At 36.6% G+C, this 5,908-nt stretch overlaps 1 long non-coding RNA gene across 1 annotated transcript; it reads right to left on the bottom strand.

Annotated features, from left to right (window-relative positions):
• Positions 1-660: 660 nt before the first annotated feature.
• Positions 661-1,434, bottom strand: LOC112273113 (uncharacterized). Its single transcript, XR_002966908.3, has 2 exons — positions 1,025-1,434; positions 661-901 (listed from the first exon to the last, which is right to left on the bottom strand). It is a non-coding gene; the product is annotated as an uncharacterized LOC112273113 (long non-coding RNA).
• Between the last annotated feature and the right edge of the window lie 4,474 nt (positions 1,435-5,908).

The raw sequence follows: 5,908 nt of genomic DNA, 5'->3' as shown, positions 1-5,908 counted from the left end.
ATATGTATGTCTAAGACAATATATAGAAAAAATCTAAAACTTTATTTAATGGCTAAATTACCATAGTCAAGTAAAATCTTACAAACATAAGCTATTATTTACAAAATCCCTCAAAAGATTTGACTTGAAAAGATTGTTAAGTCAAGAGGATTTTTCCACCTAAATCTTTCAATCCTAGTTGACACTAACAAGATTAACTAAGAAAAAATGCTAAGTAGATGAAAACTTTCTAAACTAAATTATACTACATTCATTTGATATGATTTGAGACCCAATACCACATTACATGACAACCTCTAAAGTTGATTAATCATATCAAAAATATCTGCAAGAATATTTAATTCTACAATAGATATTTATAACCAATTTCATATACATCCACATCTTCACAATCAAATTTATTTGCAATTAATACTATCAAATTTACAATTGATAAAATTATTGTTAAAAATATAAAAACTTATTAAATTCAATAACAAATTGACTTTTTAGAAATTAAATTATGTGTACACATAAGCATGCTACATATCTTTCAAAAAATTCTATCATTCTTCTAATTTTATCTGTTTGTTTCATGTAACAAATAAATTAGTGGTAACTTCTTAGGCCAACTTGAAGAACTCCATAGAGTCATCCAGCATCATGTATGTGAGAACAAAATAAAATAAAAGTAAAAATAAAAATTAGCCAATTATCTTTTTAAATCCACTCCACCATTGGAATAACAAGTAAGTGCACAATCCCCATCACACCTCTACGTTTGACCTACAATAACTAAACATTCATGAACAAGCTGTGAAGTCGCAAACCAAAGCTTCAATTTTGACACCGTTTTAGTGCACACACTTCCTTCAAATCTGCTCTTGTATCAGCAATTGTGGAGATCTAACCGCTTCGCAATCTGCAGAGCAAATCTGGAATTCAATGCAAAACCATGAAGCGCAACGATGTTGGTGTCAAGGCACAGACTCGGCGTTTCCTTCATTTCAAAGAGGGAATTTTGTACAAGATGAGGAGGAATGACCTTTTGCTAGATCATAGTATCCCTCGACGACGGAGATACCGAGGCAGCCAATCAAATGCTTTGCGACATGCGAAGAAAACTCCTCGACGGCCGAGGACACAAACTCCACCACGCTCAACATGATCGCTGCTGCTGCTGCAGCAGCAGCTCCTCTACACCAAATCAACAGCACACAATCCTTTGAAAACTTCTTCCTGGAGTGTGCTGCGGGGGGTTCTGCAGCCTTGAGTGATACTTACAGTTTTGGTTCAGCGACGTGTGCTGTAGATCGAGCTGGATCTCCACTGTGAGGTCGGATTCGTCTGTCCTTGATTGGAGATTCGAAGAGGGTCGACAACTAGAATCCCCTTCAACTGTCTGAATACATGAAGCGAACGGTCCCTGCTCAAATCAGAGCGAGAGTTATGCACTCGTCGTGACGGTCCTCGCAGCGACTTCAGGTCGGAACTTATAGAATTGGGTTAATGGCCTTCACTGAAAGCAATCAAAGCTACGGTACCGGTACATGAGATGCCACGATAGCGATACATGAAATATTCAAACCCACCACGATACATGAAAAATGCGACGATAACGATAGCTGATTTCATTGACTTCAATCCCACCTACCCGTATTTTCCCTTTCCAAATTAGACTTGACTGATTGAGGTGAACTGTTGGTGTTTTTCTGTCAACTTTTGCAGAGAAAACTTTCTTTTCGGTCTAGAGTGGCTGCGGTTGCGACGTTCAACTTGGAGTCAACACCTCTCACAATGGCCTGAATTGATCCTTTGCTTTAGTGCTTGTCTCGGAGCTTCAGGAGAGTAGGTATGAGTTGTAGGAAACGCGAATTCGGTTGGATGAAAGGATGAATGAAGCCCACAGATGCATGTGCTTTAAACGACAAAAGTGTGATCGGGGAGTCAAAAAGGATTGGCAACAGCTCCAAAGCTGTACGTGAGATTGAAAGTCTAAAAAGAGCTGAGAAACACAGGTAGGTGACGAATTCTCAATCTGCCTGGATAAATGTTTTAAAAATAATAGAACATTGTCCAACTTTGTGACGGATTCAGAGTAATTTCACGACTCATGGATTCACCTGATAGTCCGTAAGTCCTTACACCATGACTAGCCAATCACTGCTCGAGGTCCAAAGAGGGAATTGGTTCAGGTTTAGGTTCAGGGTTCACCTAAACCCTGAACCTAAACCTGACCCGATCAGATGCCGATCGCGAACTCGATCCCAATCAGAACTCTCCGGAGAGAAATTCAATGCTTGAAACTTCAGACTTTGGAGCGATCTTTTCCTCGCCGCTCCATGTGCAAACCCCTCCAAGGACAACAGCATGACACATATCAACGAGAATCCAAGTATCTTCATTTCAAACCCCGCCGCACAAAGGTTTGACCCTAAACAATCTCAAGAAATTGACTATAATTACAAAATCTTCCATGTATAGTATGAAACCAACAGTGAAGAGCTCATGGACATCTACACACAATTCTGTCACGTTCCAACCACAAAGCTGTCACATAGTAACGAAAACGTAGACTTCTAAAGCTGGAAGCTCGTCAGACATTGACAATATCCACATGAATACAATTCCATAGCCACTGCTAGTAAATAGCTTGTGCAGGCGTTAACCCAGAATCTGTCGTGTTGCAATCACTGACATGTGCAAATCTGACATTAGAAATGAAATTGGCTGATGGCCAGAGATCACATCTCCACTCCAGAATCTGAATCTGGCGTCAGGGTTTAGGGCAATTCTCGATGTTGCACCATTCAATGCTTCCGCTCTAATTTTGACACAAATCTTGTTGTACATACAGGCGGAATCTTGTAAGTTTCTGCAGGAGTTTGGTTGGGGGGGGGGGGGGGGGACTCTAGTCGCCTCGACTTCCGCTCCAGTCACCAAATGACGCACGGTTTTAGGGACGCGTCACGATGCGTCAGTTCGCGGCTCAATTTACAGATCCACGGTGATCCATCCCCAAGAGATTAATCTTTTGCTCTTCAGTAAGGAGGATTTTCACAGTATAAGAATATCAAAGAAGATCTTTGAGAGAATTTAAATAAATAATATGTGAAAAGAATAAGAATTGTGAAGCTAGTATATTACGAGTAAGTGCATTATGAGTATGAAAGATCGGGAACAAAGGTCGGGAACATTGCTTTGACCCTTGTTTGTGGGGACTAGGAGTCTTCCCATGTTGCTCGAGAGATCGCATTTCAGGGCTTCAAGCGGCGAATGTGCGTGTGTGGTCAGACGAGCAAGTCCGCAATCATGTTGCGAAGCTGGTCTTTAGCATTGTAAAATTTTCCTTATTGCGTCTCGTGTGTCTTCCTGTCCATTTTTTCTGATAACAGTCGATTTGGTTCTACGTTGAAAGATTACTTTGAGTTCAATGTCATTTTAATAGGGGACGATTATTGGATTGGAAGAGGCACGTCTAGTTTGGTTTATTCTTATTATGACTAGAGACGGACGAGTTTCGGAATTTTGTTATTGAGATTGTTTGCATGGTTGATTCTATGTCGCCATGATTAGATCCTATCTTCTTATATTAATGAGATTTCGGTGTGTGTGTGTTTCGGATTTGCTTCGTTTTTGTCATTTCTTGTGGCATTAACAAGAAATGTATGTGGCCTTCTCTTTTGCTTCAGGGTTTGTTGAGTTTTCCCTGCAAGTTTCACAATGGAGAATTGGTAGATTCATACTTGTGATTTTTGCACAAGAATCAGGATTTGTGATTGGATTAGCTTGCTAAAATGTTCTTTTAAGGTGAATGCTTGATATTAATTTATGCTTTAGAACTCACTCTCTGCTACATTGTGGAATGGACTCTCATGATTATAATTTATTCCTTATTATGATAAGTTTTTCACTACATTGTGGAATGGACTCTCCTGATTATAATTTATTCCTTGTTATGATAAGTTTTTCACTGTTAGAAAAAAGACTTTAAAAGATGTGAAAAAAAGGTTTTTGGCATAATTTTCACCAATTTGGATGAAGCTAATTTTTTTCATATTATTTCTTACAAAAGACCAGTAGAAGCATAGAAGATTCTTTATAATATATATTAGAGCAAGAACTTATCCAATATCATCTTCACAAGGAAGAAATTCTCCACTTGCAAGATAGAACAAATGAGAAGGCTTCATGGCTCATATTAATAAAGTGAAGTATAATAGGGCATGGATAGGATATTTGTATTATTTATATATAGAAATATGTAGTTGAGGTTATGTTTGAGAAGTTTCTAGAATTAAGGTTAAGGTGGTGGTTTATGTATGATCCACTACAGAACCTTCTAAAAAGGCTTAGGGTGGTTATTATGGTAGGACCTACTTCTAAAATCTTCTATAAAGGTAGTTATCTTAGTAGAACCTACCATTAGTAAAATTCTAAAAAGTTCTAAGATAGTTGGATAAAGTATAAATAAGACTAGCTAAGGCTATTTGGGCATTTGGTCAAATATGGCTTCAAAATCTTTCTCTCAGTAAAGTTTATTTTTCTTGTTCCATTTTGTTTGATTTTATTTGGTTTTTTTTGGTTCTATTTTTTTTTATTAACTCTTGTCTTTCATATTCTATTTCGTTTAATTACTTTCAGTTTTGTTTTAATATGCTTGGTCTTATGTTGTATCGAGATCTTTTTTGTTATAGATTTGATAAGATTTTAGTTCTTAGAAAATTTGATCCTATTTCATTGGTATTAGAGCGAGTGTTAGTCTATTCTTTGGTAGTATGTTGAAAGCCACCATTTAATTGGAAGTCAATTGTTGTGATCACATCAGGTATTATTTTGGGGCTACAATGAGCTACTTTAAGAAGTCAATTGGAAGGAAAGAAGGCATTACAATAGCAAAGGTTTAATAAAGACATTGCAGCATAAGAGATATAGTGGAGCAATCCCAAATGGAGACTCAAATACAATACCTCCTATGCCAGATAGCTATTCTACAAGGGCAAATAGAAGCTTCTAAAACAAAGAAATTGATATTTGTTAGGTTGAAATTGAGTAAGCCCAATACATACTGAAGGACCTCAAGGTAAGAAGATGTATGCTAATGGCTCTTCAGCATGTAATAGTACTTCTAATTATCTAGAGTAAAGACTAATAAAGAAATTATATATATTTCTAGTTATTTGAAAGGTGTAGCATCTATTTGGTGGCAATATTAAATTCAAAACTATTGAGCTCAAGGCAAATTTGGTGATTTAGAAGAGTTTATGATCTAGCTTAGGAATCAATTTCCATCCATTACTGTAAAGAAGTTAGCATACAAATAGTTGGCTAACCTTACACAATTCAAGTTGGTACAAGATTATGTCTCTCGATTTAAGTTTATATGTTTTTAAATTGAGAATGTTTTAGAGGTAGAGATAATAAATTGATTTATATGAGGGTTGAAACATGTGGTCCAGTAAGAAGTAGAATTAAAGAATCTACAAATATTTAAAGAGGTAGTTATCATTGAAGAAAAAATTGAGGGTATAAATTTCAAAAATTATAGAGTACAACTTATAGTATGGAATCTTATGCCACTAGCTAATACTATGGGACAACAACCAATGCTAATAGAGATTGATACTTTACAAGGACCATTGATACTGCAGAGATGTCAATTATTAGCGCAAAAGAGATTGTACTTTTATTATCAAAGCCAAACCATCAAATTAGATATTGTCCAAAATATCAAAGTTCAAGCATCAACAAATCACAATGGATTTATAAACTTGAAGGCCACCAAGTTAATGAAGAAGTAGAGTAAGAATATGGAGCTTTCTAAAAAAGGCATTGAAGGCCAGTACTAGAGATAATTGTTGTTTCTCAAAGACAAACAACAATGCCTTGAACAACTGTGAGAAAGATCGACTAAGAGAATAGCCATGTT

Source organism: Physcomitrium patens, chromosome 20 (assembly GCF_059467195.1).
Source record: "Physcomitrium patens ecotype Gransden chromosome 20, ASM5946719v1, whole genome shotgun sequence".
In the NCBI taxonomy this organism is placed as follows: domain Eukaryota; kingdom Viridiplantae; phylum Streptophyta; class Bryopsida; order Funariales; family Funariaceae; genus Physcomitrium; species Physcomitrium patens.
The sequence above is the reverse complement of the archived record's forward strand: the minus strand, read 5'-3'. Positions and strand labels throughout refer to the sequence as shown.